We start from the raw sequence: 13189 nt of genomic DNA on the forward strand, positions 1-13189 counted from the left end.
ATTCGTGGTAATCTCGTATTGTTTGTAGATGGCATTTATGGTTTTGGCCTAAAAAGAGAAGGTAGCTGAGATGTACCAGCAGACCTTGGATGCAAGCAAGGAATATGTTGCTGCACAGAATGAGTTGCATAAGGCCCGAGCTGATACTGATCGCCTCGAGAGGGCTCTCCAAGAGGAGATAGCAAGGATTCGTCGTGAAGAAATCCCTAGCGCTACTAGTGCCGCAATGTCGGAGTACTAGAATTCCAAAAAGTTCATCATCGACTCTTCTAAAACTTATCGCACTGGTTTCTAGAGGTGCCGAGAGTAGGTCAGGACGATGCATCCTGACCTTTCTCTGATTGGTGTGTTTTCATACGGTTATGGAAATGAGAGCTTGGAATCAGAGGAGGAGATGGACGAGATTGAAGAGCTTGCGAAGGAAAAGGTTAGAGAGGGAAGTAAAGCAGACGACTAGAAAGTTCAGCTTATTATTTTATTATTTTTGATAGTGTACTCTAGCTGTTGAAGCCTCAGAAGCTTAATTGTACAACTTTTTGAGTAATGGAAATTTAAGAGTAGTACTTCTTTAGCATATCAAAATTCCATGTGTTTTTCATCTCCTTTCCCTCCATGTCTTTAAGAGTATACATCCCTGGCTTGATTTCTGACCCGATTTGGTATGGTCACTCCCAATTGGGCTTCAGTTTGTTTGAATCGGGCTCTGCGGGGTTGTTTTGCACCTTCATGAGGACCAGGTCTCCTGGGTTAAATGTTTATGCCTTAACCTGAGCATTGTAATTCTTGGCCACCTTTTGTTGGTATGTGTTAGCTTTATCGTGATCCCAAAAGGGGGGGGGGGTGAATTGGTATTTTCAAAATTTAATCCCTAAGTAAATATTCTAACACTAGTATATTCACAACCCTATGGTCAATTTAGCACAAGTAATGTAAATGTATACCAGAAAGTAAATAAAGCAATTTAATCAAGCACACATGCACTAGAATACAGTAAAGTAAAGGTGACATGCAGAAATGTTATCAAGGTTTGGCCAATTGCCTACGTCCCTGCCTTGTCTAACAAGCACAAGGGTTACCACCATAATTGCTCACTTAAGTGGGTGGAGCGGTACCTAAACAGACCAAGTCAATTAGCATAGGGCTGATCTCAACCTTTACAAACAATCCTTACCGGGCTGGATAACTGCCCCCTCACGCCACCCCTAGAAACACTCAGATTTTACAATCAAAGAATATCGGTACAGTGATTGTGCATTCGTGTAAAGCAGATATGTACCCAGATGCTCTCAGTCACAAACACCACAATATGATTTAATATGTAAGCCCAGTGTGGTCTAATATTTCAACTTTCAAAATATATTTGCTATTAATGTAATGAGTGCGTGAGAGTATCAACAAACAATCTTTGTATCACAAGATATTCAACCAACGTGTTCACATAAAGATATCAAGCAAGTCTCAAGTATATCAATCAGCAGGATATCTCAATCATATAGATGTCAAATAATGTATATGCTTGGTTTGCAAAAGATATTTAATCTTTGTATTCAGCAAAATGATACGTAAGTCAATGAATATTGCAACAAAGATTAATCTCACATAAACAAATATTGTTTCAACAATATATCAAAATAAATCACCCAAGATATTTAAGAATGTTTTGAAAAAGTTTTTGCAATCCAAAAACAAATACAAACTTCTTAAGATATTGCAACCAATACGCAATACTCAGGAGTTTAATACAAGTCTTCTTAGAAGAGATTTATTAATAAAGTCCCCTAAGAACACTTAGGTTAGACTCTCTATAAAATTGAATCAATCAACAAAGATTGGAGAGCAAACCTATTAAAACAAACACTCAATCAACTTATAGAGAGTTTAAGCACTAGTAGAGAGTAAGTTTGAGTGAATGGAGTATGAAAAATGAGTAGTAGGATTTTTGAAAATGAGAGAGAATTTCTTAATTGTGTTTGCTGATCAAGTTACTAATCATCCCAAATGTAGGGGTATAAATAGACTCCCCTAGAATTATAACCGTTAGGGATATGGTCGGGATTATTAGAAAATATTTAATCATTATTAAATTATTTTAAGCCTATTTTATCGAGTTGACCAAGGTAAAAAATAGGTCCAACCCGAGAGCACGGTCGACCGGGATGGGTTTGGTCGACCGAAGTTCTTATGGCTCGGTCAACTGGGCCAAAATTGAACTTTCGATTTGGTCGACCGGACATGTATGTCCGAGGTGATTTTTCCTATTTTGCAAGGTTCGGTCGACCAGGACTAGAATGAACTAAACTGGTTGGTCGACTAGACCGTTGGATTCCCACACGTGGGAACTCGATCGACCAAGTTGGTGCAATACAAGAAAGGCTCAGTCGACCAGGAAGTCAAAATGTTGACTTCAGGGAGGTTCGGTCAATTGGGGTCAAATGAACTATCATAGCTCGGTCGATCGGGCTGTGGTCAACTGGTTGACCTAGACCGGGTTCGGTAAACAGAGAGCAAAATAAACTGCACAGGTCGGTCGACCAAAGGTGCACATTTTTTGCATTTTGGTTTTGTTTCATTACACAATCACCCTATTCAAGTGCCTAACTCATACAAGTGCAATGGTGAGTATCCTAGGGTCTTTTCTAGGTCTTGTTTCAATTTATATTTCAGTCTGAGCTTATTTATTAGACCATGCATGTGATGTGTGTGATTATTACCAGTAAAAACCCTAATTACTATTACAGACCAATTACACAAATGAATTATATATTACAACATAAAGTAATTAGGTCTTCAATCTTCACTTGCTCTATGTGCATTAAGATCTTTCTATGTAAGTTCTTACACATAACCTCAAACACCCATTAGATATAATGAGTATTTGTCATTATCAAAATTGGGCGTGACTTATAAGGTCAACATTCTCCCCCCTTTTGATGATGACAAATACAACTAGAAAAAATATGGGTTTAAGCCTAAGAAGGCTCCCCCTATCAATATGCATCCAATTTATTTTAAGAAAATTACTTTTACTTGATTATTTTTGCCCGTCTCCATCTCCCCCTTTTGGAAAGAGCAAAAAGGGCTATAAGAGTTAAAACTCTAGGCAATGGGTAAGTGTTACATTTATACATTATAAGTTTTGGAAGGATTTTGAAAAATTTCGGCAGAGTGCCGTTTGTAAATTGGACTTTCCAAAACAAATCTTGTATAAATTATAACCTATTTGAGTTTATATATCCTAGCAGTTTATCCACAACTACTCAAACAGTTCAGTGTGGTTCAACAATCAAATATAAATTTCAATATTATCATGAAGTGGACAAAGGAGTGGTGCAGCATAAGCAATAATCGGCATTTATAAAATCTAAGGCAATAAGATATATCAACAATAATATTAGTTGTTAGGACTTTTTAAATTTCACTTGAAAGCTCCTTAAATATCTTATGATTATGTGAAGATGAGGTTTACTTTTCATTTTGTGTTCACTCATCCTTTCAAAAATATTTTAAAGTTAACTTTATTATAATAATTTTTTGTGGCCAAAATAAACATGTATTTTTCACAAGGTATAGTATAATGAAAGCTTGTTGTCCTAATACCAAGTGTTAGAGTACCACATAGTTAACGTATTTTTCAAATGATACATAGAATGAAGGCACAACACATATTTATTTCTCAGGGGCTAATGATTTTAAAGTTAAGTGACTCCCCCTAAATTTATGCAAATTATGAAACATCTAAGAAGCTTCTCTACTATGCATTAAACCTAATTCAAATCTAATTTGTATGAATCTATCTTCGGGAAGTGGTTTAGTGAATATATTCGCCCACTATTCATTAGTGCATACAAACTCAAGAGCCACATCTCCTTTTTGCACATGTTCACGAAGGAAGTGATGTCTAATATCAATGTGTTTAGTTCGTGAATATGAGATAGGATTTTTAGAGATGTTGATTGCACTAGTATGATCACATTTAATCACTATTGCATCATAGTTCAACCCAAAATCCATAAGTTGTTGTTTCATATAAAGAGTTTGAGCACAACAGCTTCTGGCCGCAATATATTCAGCTTCGGCTGTGGATAAGGCAACTAGTTTTGTTTCTTAGAGAACCAAGAAACAAGAGATTGTCCTAAATAGTGACAAGTGCCGCTGGTGCTTTTTCTATCAACCTTACTACCGGCAAAGTCAGCATCAGTATAACTCACAATCTCAAAAGTAGTATACTTAGGGTACCATAAGCCTAACTCTATAGTCCCAACTAGATACCTAAGGATTCGTTTAACTGCTTTTAGATGGGATTCTTTAGGGGCAGCTTGAAATCCAGCACACATACACACACTAAACATAATATCAGGCCTACTAGCAGTGAGATATAGGAGACTCCCAATCATGCCACGATACAATTTTACGTCAGTAGGGATTCCTTACTCATCTTTATTAAGCTTAATGGAAGAGTTTATAGGTGTGCCAAGAATTTTACAATCTTTCATATTAAATTTCTTTAGCAAGTCCCTAATATATTTAGATTGGCATATGAAAGTCTCATTATTAGCTTGCTTAATTTGTAGCCCTAAGAAGAAACTGAGTTCACCCATCATGCTCATTTCAAATTCACTTTGCATGCATTTGGCAAACTCATTACACAACTCATCATTAGTTGCTCCAAAAATGATATCGTCCACATAAGTTTGAACAATGAGCATATCATCATTTTTGGATTTGATGAAGAGTGTAGTGTCAATTTTGCCACGGGTAAATCCATTTTCTACTAGAAAACCACTAAACCTCTCATACCAAGCTCTAGGAGCTTGTTTCAATCCATACAAGGCCTTAGACAACCGGTAAACATGATATGGATAATTATGATTTTCAAAACCGGGTGGTTGTTCTACATATACTTCTTCATTAATAAAACCATTTAGAAAAGTGCTTTTAACATCCATTTGAAACAATTAAAATTTTTTAAAAGCGGAAAAAGCAAGAAACATATAAATGGCTTCTAACCTAGCAACAGGAGCATATGTTTCATCAAAGTCAATCCCTTCCTGCTGGTTATACCCTTGGGCAACAAGTCTAGCCTTGTTCCTAGTTACTACCCCATTCTCAACTTTTTTTATTTCTATTCACCCATTTTGTTCCAATAATTGTGTGATCATTAGGCCTAGGAACTAGACTCCACACTTTACTTCTTTCAAATTGGTTAAGTTCTTCTTGCATGGACATTACCCAAGACTCATCCTCTATGACTTCTTTAATATTTTTAGGTTCTTCTTGGGATAAGAAAGCAGAATGATTCACTAGATTTCTCAAAGAGGATCTTGTGGCTACACCACAGGACGGTTCATCTATGAATTGATCTAAACTTAAAGTCTAATTTTGATTCAATAATTGGTATTGAATCTTAATGTATTAAATTCAGGGGGAGTATTATGACTTATTGCCTATGCTATTTTTTTTTTAATTCTTAATTGGTATCACATTTTAAAAGATTAATCGATATCATGGAATTTTCAATTGGTATCATGAATTCATATGCATGATGAATTTTAAAGTTATATACTTTTTATGGTTGCTCATAGCCTTAATATTTAATGTTTTACTTGATATCTTACTCTTTTTTATTAATGTCAAAAGGGGGAGAAGTTTTGGGCAAAAATTGAGCATGGTATTGCAAAAATTGAGCATTAACATAATATATATATATATATAAAGGGGGAGAAATATTTGATATTGATTGATAAACTTGAACTTGAATGAAGTGATGAGCATGATTGTAAAAGAGTTTTTGAAATTAATATTGATCTTGCGAGTATTGTTAAGATGATGCTTATTGAAAGGGGAAGCCTTTTTAAGGCTTACTCAAATTTTTGCTCCTTATTTGTTATCATCAAAAGGGGGGAGATTGTTGGCCTTATAAGACTTAAAATCTTGTTTTGATGCTAACAAACAAGTGAAACTTAAAATATTTGGTTAAGTGATGTTATTTCATGGCTCACATATGTGAAAGTAAGGTCAAAGTGCTCACAAGGATCAAATGAAGCTTAAAGAATCAAAAGCATGGTTTTAAAGATGATATTTTAAAGCTTGAAGAAAATGAGGACACGGATGATTTTTTGAGAGTCAAAGAAAAGAAAAGAAAAAGAGAGCTAAAGAAAAGCAAAGCAAAAGAGCCAAAGAAAAGCAAAACAAGAGAGTTCAAAGAAAGACAAAGCATGAAGACTCAAGTACCTAGAATGTGAAAAGTCGTATAAGTCTTTATGTAAGTACTTTAATGTTTAAATATAGTTTGAAATATTTTGAAGCTCTTTAGGAGAAATGCATGGACTTAGAGACCTATTTTAAAACCCCAGAAAATTTTTTATAAAAGAGCAAAGAAAAAGAGCAAAATAGATTTTTGAACTTAAAATGAAAAAACCAAAAATTATACTGTTTAGAAGACCGAAGTCACAGCCTAGAAGACTGAAGAGTCAACTTCAGAAGACGGAAGTTTAAGCTCAGTCGTCTGAAGAATTAATTTAGAAGACTGAAGATTAAGTTTAGTCGTCTGAAGATTTATTGGTGAAACATAGAAACAGGTAGAAGCACATTAGAAGACTGAACCCTGACTTCAGATGTCTAAACCCAGGACTTTAGAAGTCTGAACCCCAAAATCAGACGTCTGACCTTGTGTCCAGTTCAAAATTTTCAAAACTTTAAGGAACTTCAGTCATCTGACCCTGATACCTCAGAAGTCTAAACACTGTTAACGGGTAAATTTTTTAAAAGTTTTAAAATTTAAATATCAATTGCTTGTGCCCCAAATTTCTAAAAACTTGGGAAATACTCCAAGTAAACTTGGGCAATATGAAAACACTTTTGAAAGCTTATAAATACATGTGTTTTGCAAATCAAATCAAAACCAAGAACCAAGAATTGAAAGATCTGCTCTAATCTCTCTTGCATTCAAAGTCAATGCTTGCTCAATCTCTTACAATTTGAAAGTGCTAATATTTTGAAAGTGTTGATCATCAATCCTTGAGTTCTACATACTAATTTCTCATCTAGAGAAAAGGGGACTTGGTGAATTCTAATCTTGAGCTTCAAATTTTATTTCATCTTGATATTTTTACATTGAAGTATATAGAGCTAAAATTGTACTAACTTGCTCTTTGTGAGAGTATACTTGTACGCAGATTGTATCTTGTGTTTCTTGTAGTTCTTTGACGTTTCAAGGTGTTTGAATCGTTGGCTAAGCATTGGGACATCGCTTAGAGAGGCGGGGTCTAGCCTAATTGAAGGAGTGACTAAGTGAGGGGATATCACTTGGAGAGGCGGGCTCTAGCCTACTGAAGGAGTGTGTAAACGGTGTTGTTCCGCCTGGAAAAGAAACAGGTTTAGTGAATCCTTTGGTGGTTTTTCAAAGGCGAGGACGTAAGTTGGGGATGAGATGAAACTTGTAAAAGTCGTATTCTGACTCTCTCTCTCCCTTACTCTTTATTTTCAGCACATATAAATTGCGTGGATGATTTAATTTCTTAATCATATATACTACGTAAATTTGGAAATTAAGTAAACTTAAAGTCTAATTTTGATTTGGGTTGCGGAAAACTAAAGGGAGTACGTTGGTTAATCCATACTTTTTGGAAACCATAGGGGAGTACGTTAATTGGTTAACACCCAAAGATAAATTAACTAAGAGTTTATTTGAATTCAAAAATTTGGGAAGAGTGTGGATGTTTTGTTGAAAATCAAATTGAGAAACAAATTTCACAAATACGGGGCTTGATTCAAAACTTCATTCACTATAGTGTGACTAAGCCTTGTAATATACCATGTAAATACCAAAACTTATATAACGACATTAAAAATAAGGAGCTCATAATTAATTCCCATCGAGTTTTGAAAAACAAATACTGATACACCTTATGAAAGTATGCATGAACAACTCACTTCATCGTTAGTGATTATAACAAAGACATTTAATAGATACAACATGAATTTGTAATAAGAATGCTATATAAAACTATGCAGAGACATAGGCTGTGTTAACATGAGTTACCTCATATAGTGTTCACTGAAATTTAAAATTTTTTTCATATATGTGCCCTATATGCAACGTGTAGTGCCTTCCTAACCTGACAACCCCTAACTAAAGACTGCAGTATCCTCACTGAAGTAAAGAAAGAAGACACCTGGAAGGCCGAGGAGGGAAGCATTGGATGGTGACGAAGGAAAAACAAATGTACTTGTAGATGAACGCACCCACCATAAAAACAGAAGACAGTAAAGAAATAACGACATACGGGGAACAAAGAGAAAAAAAAGTCACCATTACTTTCATAGCTGTCGGGTAGTACATCCTGAAAAGAAATATAATGAAAATGAGAGTACAACTAGAATAATAGAAATGGTGGCTTTAATCAAGCAGGGACTATCAAAAACCACAGTCTCATACAAAACAGCACAAATACAATGAATGATAAAACAGGGGGCCGTGGCGCAGTCAAAGCTCATCCTCAATAGATCCGCTAGTTCCATCGTCAGAATCGCTTATCCCTAACTACCCAAAATCATTAGAATTTATGCAATCAAAGGCCATGCTGTCCTCAGACTCGCTATCATAAAAAATAGATGATGACTTCATCGTCAAGTCGCTCGCTGTGCGATTGGGAAGGGTAGGTGGTGGTGGGGTGGGTGTTGGTGGAGAGGAGGTGCAAGTGTGTGCAGTGGAGTAACCGTGGTGGAAGCAATAGGCACAAGGATAGACTCTACCCCCAGGTCACTCTCCATTTGCTCTACCATGTGCCAAATGGAAGGGGTAGGTGGCATTGTTGGCCTTACTATAACAAGGGGCACTAGAGGACGCTCTGCGACATCGATCGGAATAATAAGCACGATCATTAGAGGACACACTGGCCACAACCAAGGACAACAAAGGAGAAACCTCCTCTGTGGGTCATGCAACAGCGAGCTTAATGATACTAGTTGTTGTCTTACCCTTTGTATAGATTAGGCAAGCAGTGTGTAGCCCTTCGATACCAACCATTTCACTCATGCTGGAGGGCTCACCAGCAACATAATTGGAGATGGAGGGGCTACAAACAATGAGGGTCAAGGGGTAGGGGCATCCACTAGGACCTCAGTCGTCACAGGCGAAGACGTTGGATCCGTAAAACTTGGAAAAGCAAAGGTTGCGGCCACTTGTGGGAAACAGACGAGGAGGAAATCTTTGAGAACCTGAAAGCCTTGTCGTATCTCGACCCAAGACTCTAAAAGCTCTCACTGCACCTTTGATGTAAAATGCTAGAAATCCTCTCTGAGTCGACCCAAGCTATCCCCTGCCTCAGGCATAGTAGTGGGGGAAGCTGTGGGAGGACTCGCGGCTTCTAACGGTTCAGTAGTAGAGGTGGAAGGCGCATCAACTGTACTCTTCTTCTTCTTTGAAGCCCAAGGTGGTGGAGGAATCGAAGGGTGTAGTCTCTCCTTAGACTCGGGGTAAAATTGGGGCACAAGAAACTCCACCCCTGGATCACCCTCAAATGGTTCCCACCTGTCATAGTATGATCTATGAAACATCTCGATGATGATGTGATGCATGTCGGTGGAGTCGAGAGGCTTCCAAGGGATGTCATCAACCTGGTCATATGACCATGCTGCATCAATGACCTTGTCAGTCAGCTTAAATTCGATCTCTTGCACCTCAGCGGTCTAGACACTAGTGGAGGGATCATGCTGCATATGGTTGTAGAACTCCCAAACTAATTGCGGATGATAGAAATTGGTTAGTAGGTGATGTGTCCCTAAAATGCACTATTTTATGCCCCCATTTACCTATGTCTTGTTCTCATTTATCTTGTATTTACCCTTTATTATCATAGTTCGGAGTTATGCATGGTTTGTTCATTTTTCAGGAAAATGAAGTTAAAACTAAGTTAAGCAATGCAAGAAGCCAAGGGAGTAATTGGGAAGCACAAGGCTCAACCAGGTGCTCAACCAAGTCCCCAAAGCTTTAGTTCATCAAAGAAAACAAGACCTTGCTTGACTATTTGGTGTGACTATCAAACACAAGGGGCGAACATGTCACAAAATAAATACTCTAGAAGTTGTGACTTAAAGTGGTATGCTGAGAGGTTCGACTAATTGCGGCGAATCAAGAGACCTTCGCGTGACCCCAAGTTCACGATTGAACCTCATCACTAACTATAAAGTGAAGATCACCCAAGAGTTTTGACTGGTGTTAGACCAAGAGATCCCTCTGTGTCCCCGGTTGAGGACGCTTGGCAAGACTGAACCCTAGAATTCCCAAAAGTCTAAACTAGAGCGCGACCAAGGGAACACTAGGGTGCAACCTAGTTAACTTTTTTTGAACCTACAACCTGTTTTGCGAGATTTTTGTCAAAACTTTTCCGATTTAAATTCAAATGCTTGTAAACCCATTTGGGTATAAAACCAAACTTCGAATATATGATTAGGGTTCCCCTTTGGCCCTTCTTTAGTTAGTGACAGACCTAGAGTGTCTTTGGGTGCCATTTAGATTAGATTTACAGCTTTCTTTCAATTTCATGTTTGGTTGGTATTTGGATTCTTTGAAGGCCTGTGACAACCTTCGAGTTCTAAGTGCTGCCACATAGATTAGTTGGTTCTCGATTGTAATCCTGATTGTTAGTGATAGGCCTTCGAGCTTCAATTGATGCCATTTTCAATACTTGTCTATTTACTCCGCTTTGATTTCAATTTCGCAATTTAAATGTCATGTCTTTAATTTCTACGCACACTTAATTCTCAGATTGTGATGAATTCCTAGGGGATAGGACAACATAGATAGGGATTCAGTCACTTATACGTAATAGGTTACGGTTCCTATAGAGTGTTCCTGTACTCACTGGATAGGGTATACCTTGTTTCTCGATCGTGCTTTGGACGATAGGTGCACCTTCGCTGCCCTATGCTTCTTGAATGGCTCACTTGATTGTCTAACCTAGTACGGATAGCTAATCGGACATAGTTATCACGAATGATAGCCTAAGCTGGATTCATGATTTGAGACTTGCTTTCTAGGAGTAGCTTTAATTACAATGTACTTTCATTATTTGTGTAGTTTAGAAAATAACCCAAAAATCTCATCTTTTTCCTTTTATGCAAAGTGTAGTAAACTAGGCTAAAATTGGTAAACATTTGCACTAAGTCCTTGAAGATTGACACCCAGCTCACTCCTTGTTCTATCGAACTTGGGCATAGTTAGGTTATAAATATTATTTTTGGTAGTTAAAGACTCAAACCTTGGTGAGCCTACCAAATTTTGGCGTCATTGCCAGGGATTTAGTTACGGTAGTAAGACAATTTCTAGTGTAGTGTACTATGTGTTTTGTTTTTCATTTTTTTTCATTTGTTTTTAAATTTATTTGATATTTGAAGTCTTGATTGTGTGCTGAACTTGTATATGTTGGGTTTGCGCTCTTTGGATCCCGAGTTAATGCCTATAGACCCCTAGCTGAGAGATCCTGGGGTGTGGGGCGGGGGGTGTATCATTAGGAAAGTCTATACTCCCATACCTCTAGCCTATCCCAGTTCACAAGTCTTCTGAACCAAAATTCATTGCCGAACCCCAATCGATTACCGCTTACCAAAATATGGAACCTCTTGATCCCCGTCAACTTGTGGCAAAAGAGCAACCTCTTCGGCCTCTTAGAGGCTACTTCACACCCAATGCATACACCTCGCCATCTTGCTTCCGATTTCTGAATGTTGAGGTGGCGTAGCTTGAAATCAAGACCTCTACCATCTCGACGTTTCCCAAATTATTTTGGCAATCGAACCTAAAAATCCTTTTAAAAAAAAAAAAAAAAGGGGCAAATCCCCCCCCTAGATGATGTCTAAAAATTTGTTTTCACCATCCTCTATCCGTGCCTCACTTTGGTGATGATGCCCTCCTTTTAAGGCTATTTTCATTCTCTTTGAAGAACAAAGCCAAATATTGGCTGAATTTCTTAGAGCCAAATTCGATGACCAACTAAGCCACCATGCAATAGGAATTCCTAAAAAAGTAATTTCCTATTTGGGAAGACTAACCAGCTTAGGATGGTGATCACCAGTTTCTCCCAATTGGATGGGGAAGAGTTTTTTGAGACATAGGAGCACTTTAGGGACCTTCTGTGCAAATGCCCACATCACCAAGTCCCTAGGTGGCATATAGTTAAGACCTTTTTTGAATGATTAGTTGAGCGTGATAGAGCCATGGTAGATGCATCCTATGGAGGTACTTTCCTCATGAAGCACGAGAATGAGGCTTGGACTCTTTTTGAGACTCTCACTGAGAGTTCTTAGTAGCATACTATTGCTACTCATAAACCATCCCAACCTTCCTCTTCCTATTCGAAGGGAGTCTATGAGCTAGCCGTGGGCCATGACCTTGCACCCACGCTGCACACTAGGTTGTGACCATTCTTAGGAGCTGCAGAGAGGTAAATAATAGGGTTGGGGAGAAGTTAGACCAAGGAAAGGGTAGGGAGAATATAAGGGAAGAGCCCAATGCTGAACCATGTAATCCTCCTTCCTTCAATCCAGTAATTGATACCGAGACACCTACCCCCTCCAATGATGGAGCACTTCTCCATTTTGTCCTTGTAGCGCCATGCTCTGCAGCCCTTTATGCACCCTCAAAGTCTACGAAGGAAACAAATACTGAGTCCATTATGGACACATTTAGGTAAGTCAAGTTTAATATTCCTCTCTTAGATGCTATCAAGCAAGTGCCCGCGTATGCCAAGTTCATCAAGGACTTGTGCACCCAAAAGTGCAAGTCTAGGGTGCACATAAAAAAGCAAGTCAGGCTGACCAAGCATGTGAGCTTAATTCTTTTAGGTCACATTCCTCCAAAACTTAAAGACCTCAGTGCTGCCACCATCTCATGTGTAATCGGTGATTGCACTATCGATATGGCCTTTTTAGATTTGGAAGCAAGCATGAACCTCCTTCCTTACTCAGTTTATAAAAAAATTGGCTTCGAAGAGCTTAAGCTCACTTTGGTCACATTGTGCTTTCCTGACCAATTAGTGAAAAGGCCCTAGGATGTTGTTGAGGATGTCTTAGTGAAGGTTGGAGAGTTTTATTACCCCATGGACTTCATAGTCCTGGATATGGAACCTACCAACCCAACCAAAGATTCAATCCTTATCCTCTTAGGATGACCATTCTTAGCTACGGCTAA

At 38.0% G+C, this 13189-nt stretch overlaps 1 non-coding gene across 1 annotated transcript; it reads right to left on the reverse strand.

The window, feature by feature from the left end:
- Positions 1 to 12052: 12052 nt before the first annotated feature.
- LOC131147399 (small nucleolar RNA R71) lies at positions 12053 to 12158 on the reverse strand. Its single transcript, XR_009134782.1, has one exon. It is a non-coding gene; the product is annotated as a small nucleolar RNA R71 (small nucleolar RNA).
- Between the last annotated feature and the right edge of the window lie 1031 nt (positions 12159 to 13189).

Source organism: Malania oleifera, chromosome 1, assembly GCF_029873635.1.
Source record: "Malania oleifera isolate guangnan ecotype guangnan chromosome 1, ASM2987363v1, whole genome shotgun sequence".
NCBI lineage: Eukaryota > Viridiplantae > Streptophyta > Magnoliopsida > Santalales > Ximeniaceae > Malania > Malania oleifera.